Consider the following 14,197-nt stretch of genomic DNA (forward strand, 5'->3'; position numbering starts at 1 on the left):
AACTGCAATCTGGCCCTGCCTCCCCTTCTCCCCCTCCTATGCTCTGGGGAAATCCGGGGATGCCCACTGCCTGACCTCCTTCCCCTCCCCTGTGCTCCAGCCGGGGGAAGGGGAAGGCTGAGGACCATGTGTCACCCTCGCCTCCCCCCCTACTCCTGGGCTAGAGGGAAAGCCTGAGGCGGCCCGCTGGGAGAGGGGTTGCCTGCCCTTACAGCGAGGGAATGGGGACTTGTCTCCCTTAGCCCTAGGATCACCCACTGCCCATGTGAAATACCTTTGAGGATTTGGGCTAAGGTTCCTTGCCCAGGGTCACTTGCAGGCCAGTGACAGAGGTAGAAATAGCAACACTGGGCCAGTGCTCTATCCACTAGGCCTGGGCAATAAACCCGTCCACCCCCAAAGCAGACCAGAAATACATGGGCGAGATGACCAACGCTTGCTATTACCAGAGAACGGCTGCCTTGCCCTGCAACTCCCCCATCACGCAGATGATTTAATTCATGTCTCTTGCGCCAGGGCCTACGGACCCCAAAGAAAGGTTAGGGTTCTAGTGTATTAGGCACTGTGCAAACCAGCATCACAGACTGCTCTTGTTTCAGTGGCCTCACAATCTGGGGGGTAGGCTCTGAGTAGAGGGTGAGAGAAGGTTACAGCAGACACACCCATGTGTGGCAAAGGGAGCAGTCACGGGTTTGCTGGCCATGTGCCTGCAAGCCTACATAGCAATTCACCCTGCAATCGCCTCAGCTGGGCCAGGGTGCAGAGCCCTGGGAGCAGCCCTGGCAGTACCAACCTGCCAGAGTCCTTGGATCCCAGCAACTCTGGACATCAAACTGTGTGTGAGGCTCTGGGGAGGAGGCGTGGCTATAAGGTACCAGGTAATCATCGTTAGAGCCCCGTACGGATACACAATTTTGTATCTGCAATCTCCTCTGTATCTGCAAAAATGAGCCGCGGATTCGCATGCGGATACCCACGGATATAAAGCAGGTATCTATGGATTTGCAAGGCTCTCCTTATAATGACCTGAGGAGAACAGAAGTTAGCACTATTGCTAAGACACTTGGAGCGGGGGGGGAGGGGTCTGACCTACTAGATATAACTGTCCCCTCTTTGAGCCCCTCCAATCAGGTCCTCTTTGTTTTAACCCTTGCACTCAGAATACATGAGTATAGCTGTGCTGCCTATCAAGGGCTCCTGGAGATGGCATCCCTGTACTCCCCCCCGCCCCTGTCCCTGTCTGGAATAAATTTTGTTGTGTGCATTGAGGCATGTGCCAATGTGCACCACCAATAGACACACCGCCTACCTGAATCTCTCCTGAGCATCCGCCCAAGCACTCAGCTTACAGGGAACACTGGGGGGGGGGGGGGGGTATATAATTTCCCAGGTTTCTGGGTGAGGGCTTGAGACAATGTTACTTACCTGGCCCTTTTTTGCTGCTGACAGCAGCTGGCAAGAGAGTTACATAGCTGAGAACCTGGGTCATTTGTGGAGACAGCTCTGCAGTGTCACAGAGGAGGAAGCAGCAGGGAGTAGATACCCCACCTGGCTCTCAGGGGGTGGCTAAGTAGGGAAGATTGGGGTGCGACCCCTGGTGACCGAGAAGGGGTGAAGGGAAGCGCTGGGAAGTGAGGATCAGGAGTTGTGTTTGGGCTGTGTTGATGGGAAGTCAGCCGTTCCCGAGGAGCTGTCAGTCAGACAGGTGGGGAGGGGCATTTCCATGGACGGAGTGGAGAGGCAGAGAACCAGGGAAGGCTGGGGAGGGAGAAAGATTGATTTGATCCCCCTCAGTCCCAACCTGCAGCCCCCTGCTATTTCAGCCCTGGGTTCCCTTGTGCTCACAGGCAGTCTGCGGATGGCCTTCCACCTTGACCTGCAGCCCTCTGCTATTCCATTCCTGCCCCCCTCCCGAAGCTCTGCTGACACCCCTCAGTGCCAAGATGTAACACCCCCTTTTTCTAGGCAAATACTGGACTCCCCTCTCTAAGCTTTGGTGAGGAATCTCAGCCCTGCACCGCTGTTCTAGTCCTGGGCCTTTCCCAGCTCGAACGAGGATTTCTATTGTATGTTTCCTATAAACACTTATGTTTATGGGGGAAACCCCGAACCGGGGTCATGGGCAGGTCTCACATTATGCTGGGTTCTCTCCTGTCTCACCCATAACACAGGCTTGTGTCAACATCCAAAGATCTTATAAACCAGCCCATTTACGGGAAGCCCAGAGCTTTCTATTATAATGAGCAGACGCACCCAGCAGCCACTGATGGTTTTTAATAGAGGTTTACAATCTCTGGGCTTCCAGTCTGCCTAGTAACAGCTGACGGGTGCCTGAGCCCTTGGCCATGCGCCAAGCCTGGTTTGCAAAGAGAGTTTTGAATGACGCAGGCCAAATTAACACAGTACGTGACTGCGCTAGGTTGGAGTCTCTGAGCTCCGTTCTCCTGAGTTTCCCTTCCCACCATCTAGATGTGCATGAAACTATATTCCAGGCAGTGTTTCTGTGGCACCAAAGGGATCCCCTTGCGTTGTCACAGCAATTTAAACCATGGACTAGTAAGCAGTGGCTTCTTTTTCCCAGCTTTGCAGAGCATTGTAAGGGGGTTTCACGGAGACTGGAGGCAGGGTACAGGGCTATGTTCAGAAACAAGATCACCCTAAGTGTGCTAATCCAGACTGACATGCAGATTTCAAGATTCCCAGAGGTGGGAGTGTAGGGACCTAAGGCCACAGTTTTCCCACATAGGGAGCAATTCCCTTTGACACCAGGGAGAGCTAGACGCACCCTCCAGCATGGAAATGGGGCCTCCCTGGGTTGCTCTGGCCCATTCTTCTGGAAATAAAATGAGCTAATTAACATGGGACTGGCTGTCTTAGGTAGAGATGGTGGCTGCAGGAGGTGGAATGTTGTGGCATGCAGGGTACAGCATATGGACACAGTAATCTAATCAGCTTCTTCTGTCTGTAAAGTCTGATCTATTCCTCACCTTTCATGCCAAGTGAATCAGAAGGCCCTACAAACCCTAGGGTTGCCAGGTATCCGGTTTTGAACCAGACAGTCCAGTATTTGAGCTTTCTGTTCGGGAACCAAATGGAGAAAATATAAATGTCTGTTTTTTTCTAAATAAGATGCAATTTAGATTGTGATGTAATGTCAAGTGTGTCCAGTATTTTTGTTGAAACCATCTGGCAACCCTAACAAACTCTCATCGTCGGCCCAGAAACTGACACCAAAGTGACCCTGAAGTGACACCAAAGTGCTTTTCCAGGCATCACAAAAGTTTATGGTGCTTCTGTGGCACGGTTGATCAGATCAAGAAACAGATCATGTAAGATGGGAAGTTTAGTGGCTTGGGGTCCGTCCTCCTGCTTTACGGGAGCCAGGAACTACAGCGCCCAAAGACCCTGGGTCAGCACAGAGCGAAGAGCCCAGCCACCTTGTTTATCGTCCACAAATGCGTTGGGGATAAGCAGCCACAGCGTGGTAAAGGCAACGTGGCAGAAAGCAATCAATTAAATTAATGCAGATGCCTTGTTTCCTTAAATTAATCTGTTTTCTGATCTTAGTTCCAGTGATTGTGCTTAGTGTTAGTCATTGAGGAGCTGTGTTAGTTCTAAATGAGCATTAAAATAGACAAACAAATTGTTTTTTCAAGGAGATGGATTTCTTTTCTTCTGTTCACAAGCTGGTTTTCAGTTCCTTGTCCCTCTGAGTGGCTTTTCAGATGCCAGTAGCATGATCTGTGCACAGCATGAGGTTTCACAATTGCAAGGGTTCAGATCTCATGTCTGACACTAACCTTTTCCGGGCTGGTGCAGTTCGGGGCCCCAGGTGCTTCTGCTGGTGCACCTCAACCTACTCCTGCTGCTATTCCTGTCTTGCACCCTGTATTAACTCTGCCAAAAGATCTGTCCTCATCTGTTATCAGCCTGGGCCCACTGTGCCACTGCATTTCTGTTTTCAGTTATACACTGTCAGTCTCTGATGTACACTGATTAGTCAAATGGAAACTTTTGGTGGGAAAACTTTTTCTGCTTTTGAAAAAAATCACTGAACCAAAACAAAACAAACAAACAAACAAAAAACCCTTGAAATTGTTGGAAATGTCCCCTTGTGACTTTTTTTTTGGGGGGGGGGACAACAAAAAGTTGCAATTTTATGAAACTGAAATGACTGAAGAAGTGGGTTGTGCCCACAAAAGCCCATGATACCATCTACATGTTTTGTTAGTCTTTAAGGTGCTGCTAGACTATTTGGGTTTTTTTAAGTTTTTCCAGTTACAGACTAATTTGGCTACCCCTCCGAAGCTTCAAAATTTAAAATTATTTATTAATTTTAAATGGACAAAATGGTTTCAAAATGGTAAAAGCAAAACATATTGATTGTAACAAAACATTTTTATGTTTTATCTTCGGATCACAAGACATTTTCAAGACAGGTTGGGATGGAACCATTTTTTTCAAAATCTTGAAAATGGTCCCAGGATAGGGGAACTATCAGCCAGCTGTAATACTGCTGTCCCCATGGGTTTCCCAGAGTTTTCCTTAGTGCAGCATCTTAGCCATAAAACTATCCTTTCATGGTACATACACCTCTACCTCATTCACCATGTCCTGTTCACTTCAGCTGCATAGAAGGCAAGGGCTCTACCTAAAACAACCCCATCACTACACCACCCTGCTTCCTTCTTCCATCCTGTGCACTGAAAGAGGCTGGGATTCTGTTTAAAAGAAACAGTGCATGATCCTGTAGCAAAAGGCTGCATCATAAAGCACATACACAAGGGAGCAGAGTTTAGTGGTGTGGTTTATTACTCACTCACATCTGAACTGGGTTTTTTTTCAGCAGGACAATAAAAAGTACCTGCTTGACCCCAGGGCTACCCAGCTACCAAATTTCTAGTTCCTGCTCAAACCCCCAAAGGTGCTAGGTCACTTACAAACAATTGGGAAACAGGATTGCAAGTGGAAAAGCCACTTATTGCCTCCACTCCTGTTCTCTAAAATGGCTGGTAAATGTTTCCAATCCAGTTTAGCCCAAGGCAGGAATGACTGGGCCAACCGATAGCAGGGAAGTCGGAATGAAGGCAGTTGGCTTCAGCCATGTTATAGAGCATGCTCAGTACCACCCAGGCAGTAAATCTGAGGGAGACAGGTGTGCCTGCATGCTCCTGCCCCCGTACGTCCTCTCTGTGAGGCAGGGAGCAATTATAGGAAATTCCTAAAGGGAGGGTTAAAACATTGGCAAAGCTATAAGCTACGGAAGTGCTGGTCAACCTATAGGGCCTCATGCTAGATTTGACTTTCAGCCCATTTACGAGAAACCCGCAGCTTACGGTAACAAACAGCTGTGATCAAAGGTGACCTTTGAATCATCTCCCAAAACCTGCAAAGTCCAATGTGCCTTGTGATGCTTGCAGTAGCTTCTAAGCTGGTGAGAGGGGAATCGCATGAGCATAAGCAAGGCAGTGACAAAGGAGCCTAGGCTTTTGAATCCATGCCAGGCCTCTGGGGTCTTGATCAGACCCTGACTCCGCATGTCAGGGCTTGTGGGGCAAATGCCACCCTGGCATAACGTCACTGATGGAGCTAGGTTACACCAGGGCTAGGTTTGTCCCTGTGTCTTCCCCGCCCTTTACAAACACTAGCTGATCAGCCCTGGAGCTGCCACACACTGAAAGGGGGGTTTATGGAAAGTGAAAAGCTAGATATGGAGCAATGCTCTGGAAGGAATGCTCCAAAATGTCAGGCTGAGCTCCCAGCCTGATTTTAACAACTCCACTTCCAGTTCTAATCTTAAAGTGATGGAGGTGAGCAATTCCCCTTGCTGCCACTGGCAGTTACCGGTATCCTGAGATAGGAGAATGCAGCTTCCCTGTGCTTTGCTCCAGCCTGGTATGAAGACGGTGGGGGATGGGGGTGGGAAAGGGCTGTTGGCAAAATTCAACTCCAGGCATGGGTTCAGATCTCAATCACCCGCCAAGTTCAGGGGTGTTGAGATCTGGGTCTGTGTCTTGGGCTGACAAGTGAGGTTTTAGCTTAGCCAGGGTAGAGGGCTCAATCTACCTCACCCTGCTGCCCTTCCTGTGCGTTTCTCTTTCTTGGCCTTCAGCTGGGAACATTGCCAGGGGCTTTTGGATGTGAAAGCTGTACAGAGCCAGCTGTGTAGCTTTTGCTTTCATTTTGAACGTATAAATATAACCCGATGGACTGAGAGAGGTTGGTACCTGCTAGACAAGCGACAGTGCCAGGACAGCCATGGAAGTTGAACTGCTAGGAGAATCCCAGGTAAGCAGCTGAGAGGAGGGACCTGCCAACTAACCAGGACAGAGGGAACAAAAGCTATTTTAATTTTCACTGTTGCAAACCTGCCACCACCTCATCCCACCCACCCATCTTTCTTTCTCTCAGTCTCTCCATTGTTCTGCTCTCTCTCACCCAGCCTCTCCCCAATTCCTTTCTCAGCCTCCCTCTCTATTTCTCTCCTTGCTTCGTTCTCCTCTCTCTGGAGACAGCCTCTGAGCTGCCAGAACTCTGTGAGGAGAAAAGACTCATTTGTTTCCACATCAGCTCTGAAACACTCCCCTTGACAAAGCTGATGGCCTCAGAATAGACCATGGATGAACTGATTTAGAGAGACAGAACACACCCCTTTCTGCATGGATGGACTCATGTTACCAAGAAAAACAACTTCTAAAAAATCTCAACGAGGCATCTGGTGGCAACTAATAAAAATATATATAGTATCTTGAGTTTGAAGAAGTGGGTTGTGCCCATGAAAGCTCATGACACTATATATATATTTGTTAATCTCTAAGGCTACGTCTAGACAGCAGCGCTATTTTGGGATACTGGCTATTCCACGTTTTTAAACACATCTGTTATTTTGAAATAAATTTCGAAATAACGGGCGTGCTATTCCGGTGTCCCTTGAACCCACCTTCCACAAGGGTTAAGGGTTGTTTAGAAATAGCACTTTATTTTGAAATTAGAACGCAATAAGATACACAATTTGCGTAGCTCAAATTGCATATCTTATTTCGACCTATGGGTGCAGAGTAGATGCACCCTAAGGTGTCACAGGACTACCCATTATTTTTTAAAAGTTGTTTTTAAAGTTACAGACTAACATGGCTACCCTTCTGTCATGTTACCAGTGTAAACAGACTTATGCCCTTCTGTGGACTAATTGTGAATACTGTCTTATGTTAACCTTTTTTCCTATGTCTAGCACCGTGGGGTCCTGATCTGTGTCTGATGTTTATAGGCACTAAAGCAGGGCAAACAAACAGTAACTAAGGGCTGCCAGCACCTGCTCTGTGGGGCTGAAGGCAGAACTCTTTCTTTCCATCCCATTGAGCCCGTAACTTTGTCCTGGGGTTTACAGGTCCCACACTGAGCATAGACAGAGAGGAGAGACTTTCTTGTTTGCAAGCAAGCTCCTGGCTCACCCCCTCCTCCAACTCATGGAGGTGAGCTCCTGCGAGTTAAATAAAGAAACCCAGGCCTGCTATAAAGAAGAGAGCACAGAGAGGGAAAAGGAAGCAGAAAAGCCAGCGCTAGTAAGATAATGACCTCCAAGAAAATAGCCAAGAGACTTCACACACTACAACGAAGGGCTGATAGACTCATTTGGAGGTGAAGGCCTGATTGAGAAACTCAGGAGGGTCAGTTAAGAGAAGGTGAGACCCCCTAGAGTGGGGTGGGGAACCTTTTTTGGGTCAGGGGCTACTGACCCACAGAAAAATTAGTTGGAGGCCACATACAAGTGAGAAACAAACAACAACAAAAAGCCCTCAGTGACGTGGCCCCTGACTAAGAAAGAGAAAAACACTCCTCACATTCCCCTCCCACACCAGAGTTTAAGAGGGCCCAGGCTAGTAGATTTTGTGCAGTCCAGCGAGGTGAGGGAAGGGCTGGAGCACCAGCACAGGCTCCCCAAACCAGAGGGTCCTGAGCCTCAGGGACTGGGCGCTGCATCCAGCCCCCAGGCTTTAGGTTCCCCACCCCTGCCCTAGACAGACTGTGTAGAGAGGCAGCAGCAGCAGCAATGCAGTGTCTTGTCCCTCAGCCCTGCCTCAGCCAGAGCCAATGTGGAGTTTATGAATCTGGGATGCAGTATTAGGACCAACCCCTCTGCAGTGGTTAAACCTGTTCATTTAAAGCCCAGTTCCCAGGAAATGTAAACTCTCAAATGTTTTTTGCAACAGAGATTTGGGGGGAGGGGAGGGGATGGAGAGAAATGCAAAAGATGTTTCGAAAGGAACAATTTCATATTTCATGTAAAAAGGAAACGTTGCCAGGATGCACCCCCTGGCAGCCCATAATGCTGATCAGCAACAGAGTGCCAAGAGGTCAGGGAAACTCCTGGTTCTGGAATGTACATTCTATTTTCACCAAAGAATTTCACATGAGCTAAATGATTTGCTGGTCATCAATACCATTAAAAAAATGAGTAGTCCCTTGGCACCTTAGGGTGCATCTACACTGCACCATAACTCGAAATAAGATAAGCAATTTGTGCTATGCAAATTGTGTATTTTATTTCTACGCTATTTCAAAATAGCTTATTTCATCATTTGGTGCTGTCTACACAGCGCCACATTTCGAAATAAAGCGCTATTCCAAAATGTCCCTTACTCCTCGTAGAAGGAGGTTTACGGGAACATCAGAATAGCAAGCCCACAATAACGGGCTTGCTGTGAAGTCTCAGGATAGCTATTTTGGGATACTCCAGCATCCCAAAATAGCATTGCAGTGTAGAGGTAGCCTAACGGTGCATCTACACAGCACCCTAAACTCAAAAGTAAGATACACAATTTGTGCTACGCAAAATGCATATCTTATTTAGAATCTATTTTGAAATAGCTTACTTAGAAATTAGGTGCATATACACGGAGCCAAATTTTGAAATGCTATTTCGAGGCATCCCTTAACCCTCGTGGAACAAGGGTTACCGGGATGCCGAAATAGTGTGCCCATTATTTCAAAAAATATTTTGAAATAACAGGCAGCTTGTGTAGACACGGGGTAGCTATTTCGGAATATCTCTGGTACCCCAAATAGCCATGCAGTGTAGACATATCCTTAGAAACTAACATATATATTGCGAAGGATACAGACAGGGACTTTGCAAGGAGCTATGGGGCTGTACCAGAAATGTATGTTCTTAGGCGTGCCTGTTAAAAGCAGGTCTCATGCACCAGACCGCTTGGGATATAAATTGTGAGATACCACAGTGGATGTCCATAGTCCTACAAGGTCAAAAGGTAATGAAGAGATATGAAATCAAGAAGAAAAAAACAAGCCAAAAGGGGGTGAGGGAGTATCCTGTCTGTGAGTTAAGACAATGTACTTTGGAGGCAATTCTGAAAGTCAAAGAGCACACCCTCTCTCTCTTCATGGAGGAAGTGGTTTTGCTTCATGAGAAAGGGGTCTCAGCTAGGCTTGGTTGAAGATGCTCCAGAGAATGTGTGGGGGGAGAAAGGGGACAGAGAGAACAACAGGGTTAGCCTCTAGAAAACAGGTTCTGATTGTGTTCTCTGTGTATTTGCTTCCAATATTCCAACTCCCTGTTACTTGCATCTCTGATGAGAAACATTCCTTCCTAGAGATGTCTCAGTGCTGTGGAGGTCAGCAGAGGACTGGCCCTGAGCTGAGCTGAAAGTCACAAGCTGGTGTGTTCAGCTCCTTTGAAGAGCAGGATTGTTGGGTCTGTAAGTGCTCAGAGCATCAGGAGCTGGATGCTGCTGGGAAGCTTAGAGGACGCCAGGGTTGGTGCAAATCTATCGCTAGCTATTCCAAAGGAGCAAGGCCTGCCAGGCAGTGTTGGTATTGCTAGAAGCTCTTGGTCTCAGGGAGCTGGTCCACAGCAGGCAGAGGTAAGCCTCTTTCATACTAAGGGCAGGGGGTGCAGAGGCGCCTCACAGCTCTGGGTACGTTTAGGGAGCATCACATGAAGTCAAAGGTGCTTTTCCTGGGCGTACATTACATGGACCAGATAACACACTTGTTCCTGTCTGGCGGCAATATCTGATTCTTTCACTTCTCTCCTTTGTCAGGTCGAGCAGTGGAGTGGCTGCTCGCCAGTCCAGCTCATTTCTCCTCCCCCCAGGATTTGTGATGAACTCTTCCAAGAGGTCACACACCTGCATCCCTTCATCAGCATCCCAGCAACTGACACCAGAGTGACCCTGAACATCAACAATGGCCAGAAACTCTTGTGCCTGGAAGCCAATCTCTGTGACACAGTGGATCAGATCAAGAAGCGGATCATGGAGAAGAGGAAATTTCGTGACTCGGGATCCTTCGGCCTGTTGTGCGAGAATCGGGAACTGCAGGGCCAGAAGACGCTGGGGCAGCAGAATGTGAAGAACATGGCCATGCTGCTCATTGTCCACAAATGCCACGGGGGCTAAACAGAATGAAAGATGCACAGGGGGCCGCGCGTGTCAGACAGAACGCATGCTGATTGCTTGTTGCTCCTTCCCCGTCTAGCTGCTCTCTGTGCACAGGCTGCCAGTTGCCATGGTAACAAATCGAATTGATCATTTTTGCTTCATAGAATGTCATTTCCATGCTGTAAAAGCCACTTGCTTGGGCGGGCGCAAAGATGGGAGAGGGCTGAAGGATGCAGAGCTGGAATTGAATTTTTGTAGGCAAGGGGTTGAAACCCCACCGAGAGATTTAAATAAATGTGAAATGCTACAGTGAAAGGGAACTCCGACCGGCATTGATTTAGTTGCTTTGAGCAGGGGGTGAGACTAGCTGGCCTCCCGAGGTCTCTTCCATCCCTCATCTTCTATGGTTCTATCCTTATGCATCACATGTACGTAAAAATCACAAAAATAATAGAAATTTCTTTTCTCCTTGTTTTTGACTCCTGGCCTCCTCACCCACTCTCACTGTGCCGCGGGGAGGCAACATGGCCTGATCTGACCCCGGGAAAAAGAACCAGGGCTCCTGGATTCTGATTCCAAGTCTGACACTGGCCCACCACTGAGCTATGCCGGTTTGCTGGGTTTCGCATAGTTCTACTGAGTCACTTCCACTCTCCTGCGACTCCAACTCAGGGCACCTCCGTAACTCTGCCAGTGGGGCTCAATCCTGCCCTGCTGCTACTGCCCCGTCCCCCACCCGTTATATTCTTGGGCCCACTCAACACTCACTTCTATTGTCAGTTCTGTACATGCGCTGACACTTGCACACAGGTGCTGGGCGCTCACACTTGTAGACAGGTGCTGGGAGGTTACACTTGCAGACAGGTGCTGGGCTCTCACATTTGCAGAGGGGTGCTGGGCTCTCACACTTGCAGAGGGGTGCTGGGTGCTCTCACTTGCAGAGGGATGCTGGGAGGTCACTTGCAGACAGGTGCTGGGTTTTCACACTTGCAGACGGGTGCTGGGCTCACACTCGCAGACGGGTGCTGGGCTCTCACTCGCAGACGGGTGCTGGGAGGTCACACTTGCAGAGGGATGCTGGGAGGTCACACTTGCAGACGGGCTGGGCTCTCACACTTGCAGACTGGTGCTGGGCTCTCACACTTGCAGACGGGCTGGGCGCTCACACTTGCAGACTGGTGGGCTCTCACACTTGCAGACTGGTGCTAGGCTCTCACACTTGCAGACGGGCTGGGCTCTCACACTTGCAGACTGGTGCTGGGCTCTCACACTTGCAGACTGGTGCTAGGCTCTCACACTTGCAGACTGGTGTTGGGCTCTCACACTTGCAGACTGGTGCTAGGCTCTCACACTTGCAGACTGGGGTTGGGCGCTCACACTTGCAGACTGGTGCTAGGCTCTCACACTTGCAGACTGGGGCTGGGCGCTCACACTTGCAGACTGGTGTTGGGCTCTCACAGTTGCAGACTGGGGCTGGGCGCTCACACTTGCAGACGGGCTGGGCGCTCACACTTGCAGACTGGGGCTGGGCTCTCACACTTGCAGACTGGGGCTGGGCTCTCACACTTGCAGACTGGGGCTGGGCGCTCACACTTGCAGACTGGTGCTGGGCTCTCACACTTGCAGACTGGTGCTAGGCTCTCACACTTGCAGACTGGGGCTGGGCGCTCACACTTGCAGACTGGTGCTAGGCTCTCACACTTGCAGACGGGCTGGGCTCTCACACTTGCAGACTGGTGCTGGGCTCTCACACTTGCAGACGGGCTGGGCTCTCACACTTGCAGACTGGTGTTGGGCTCTCACACTTGCAGACTGGTGCTAGGCTCTCACACTTGCAGACTGGTGCTAGGCTCTCACACTTGCAGACTGGGGTTGGGCGCTCACACTTGCAGACTGGTGCTAGGCTCTCACACTTGCAGACTGGGGCTGGGCGCTCACACTTGCAAACTGGTGTTGGGCTCTCACACTTGCAGACTGGGGCTGGGCGCTCACACTTGCAGACGGGCTGGGCGCTCACACTTGCAGACTGGGGCTGGGCTCTCACACTTGCAGACTGGGGCTGGGCTCTCACACTTGCAGACTGGTGCTAGGCTCTCACACTTGCAGACTGGGGCTGGGCGCTCACACTTGCAGACTGGTGCTAGGCTCTCACACTTGCAGACTGGGGCTGGGCTCTCACACTTGCAGACTGGTGCTAGGCTCTCACACTTGCAGACTGGGGCTGGGCGCTCACACTTGCAGACTGGTGCTGGGCTCTCACACTTGCAGACTGGTGCTGGGCTCTCACACTTGCAGACTGGGGCTGGGCGCTCACACTTGCAGACTGGTGCTAGGCTCTCACACTTGCAGACGGGCTGGGCTCTCACACTTGCAGACTGGTGCTGGGCTCTCACACTTGCAGACGGGCTGGGCTCTCACACTTGCAGACTGGTGTTGGGCTCTCACACTTGCAGACGGGCTGGGCGCTCACACTTGCAGACTGGGGCTGGGCTCTCACACTTGCAGACGGGCTGGGCTCTCACACTTGCAGACTGGTGCTGGGCTCTCACACTTGCAAACTGGGGCTGGGCGCTCACACTTGCAGACTGGTGCTGGGCTCTCACACTTGCAGACTGGGGCTGGGCGCTCACACTTGCAGACTGGGGCTGGGCGCTCACACTTGCAGACTAGGGCTGGGCGCTCACACTTGCAGAGGGAGTCAGTGGGAGTGGCAGATGCTACATCTCTGAAAAATCAGATTCTAGGCTTCTCATATGGGGCACTGGATTATTGAGGCACTCACAAGCAGTGGACGAATGTGGCCCTTGCCCTCTTTATGCCTCCATTCCCTTTCCCCAAAATGGGCATAACAGTACCTTTTACCAATCAGGGTGGGGGGCTGAGAATAAGCCCATTAATGCTGGTGGAGAGCACAGGGGCTGAGGTGATGGCTGCCATAGAAAAGCCCATGAGGAGATTCATTTATTCTGTGTTGTGGGCAGGGTTTGGCTGGTAGGCAGGAACCCAGGAACACACATTGCATGAGGTCACAAAGAAGTATTATGCATTGGTCATAGCTGTGACTGCTGACACACTGAAAGAGGTGGGGAGCCCACAGAAGAGAACAGCATGTGATGGTGCAGTCAAGACCATCATAATGTAAATGCACAAGGGAGTGTGACTATAATTTACCTAAATCCAGGTCTGAGCTTCACAGGGACAGCGAAATGCACGGCCGTGACTCCAGGGCTAATCCCCTACCATGTTTTCAAGTACCTGTCCCAATCCTCCCACTCCAGGGACTAGACATCTTACAAAAAGATGTGGAAAATGTGCCTGGAATTGGGCAAAAATCCCTATTTTTCCTAACAGTGTGAGTGAGGTCAGAGCCATTTGTGAGGAAAGCTGGCCAAAAACATTAAGCCGTGGGAGGGAGCAAATAAGGGATGTTTTATCCTAGTTAACTTTTGGCCAGTGGTGAAAGTAACTTAAAATGTCTAACAGGGACTGTCCTATTGCAGCCCAGGTCCCTGCCAGCTCTTTAAATAGCTCCCCGCTGGCTTTTTCCACAACTCAGCCAGCTCTTGCAAGAGCCGCGCACCAGGGCGCACCCACGTACTTTTGCCTCTGCGTTTGGCAAAGTTATAAGCCACTGGAAGCAAGTGAGGAGGTGGGTGGGGGTAGGGCAGTGATCTTTACTCCACTTATAATACTTTGGGCCATTTCCAGGATTCGCCCATTTTTGAACAGCGATATTGACGAGCCAAGATGATCAAAGTTGACTGAGGGCTCTTATCTCTGGCAAACTCTGCAGCCTG

This window comes from Pelodiscus sinensis, chromosome 4, assembly GCF_049634645.1.
Source record: "Pelodiscus sinensis isolate JC-2024 chromosome 4, ASM4963464v1, whole genome shotgun sequence".
NCBI lineage: Eukaryota > Metazoa > Chordata > Testudines > Trionychidae > Pelodiscus > Pelodiscus sinensis.